Here is a 741-nt window from a genome sequence, read left to right as displayed (position 1 = left end):
TCCCAGGCCAAACATGCCTACACAAGGGCCAAATCCTGATTCTTGCTATAACAACCATGCCATCCCTGCCAGACAAGGGATTCTGAGACCTGTGATACCAAACACTGAGGTCGATGAGGCTCTTCCAAAGTGTGAGGAGCAAAGGGTAGAGAACAGGTGAGGCCACACACCTGAGGACCACAGGTGTCTCCCCGGTCACTGTGTAATTGAGCTCTTGGGGTCATTCTTTCAAAAGGACTTCCCTGCAAGTCTTGGTCAGACCTAACCCCTGTCCTGTACTGGAAGGCAAGTTATGGCAGAAAAAGTGAAAACGAAGCCACAGTTTGCTAAGTAGGGACACCAAAGAAGTAAAGAGGGGCGGTGGTCAGGTACATGAGACCTCTCTGCAGAGGCAGTGTTACTGGGGCACAGCAGCGTCCCTCCCTGGTACCTTTTGAGATCATGGAGAGCCTGTGGGGATCTTGGCAGCTAGGTAGGAGACTCAGGAAGCGAAGGGTAGCCCCCCCCCTCCCCCCGGGCTATGCTTCCCAATTCTGGGGAGCAGGGCTGGAGACCCAGTCTACCTGGCTGAAGTCCAAGATGGAGAGGAGTCCCGCGGGGTGACCTGTGACAGAGTGGAGGGATAGGGCTGGGTCCCAGCTTTCCCTGGAGCTCGGCCCCGCCGTCGGGGGGGCGGTGGTGGGCGCGGGCCGGCGCCGCCCCTGCGCGGAGGCCCGTGCGCCGAGCGCGGGGTGGGGCGAG

Source organism: Psammomys obesus, unplaced genomic scaffold (genome assembly GCF_907164565.1).
Source record: "Psammomys obesus unplaced genomic scaffold, mPsaObe1.curated_primary_1811, whole genome shotgun sequence".
NCBI classification, from domain to species: domain Eukaryota; kingdom Metazoa; phylum Chordata; class Mammalia; order Rodentia; family Muridae; genus Psammomys; species Psammomys obesus.
Note: the sequence above shows the minus strand (reverse complement) of the source record.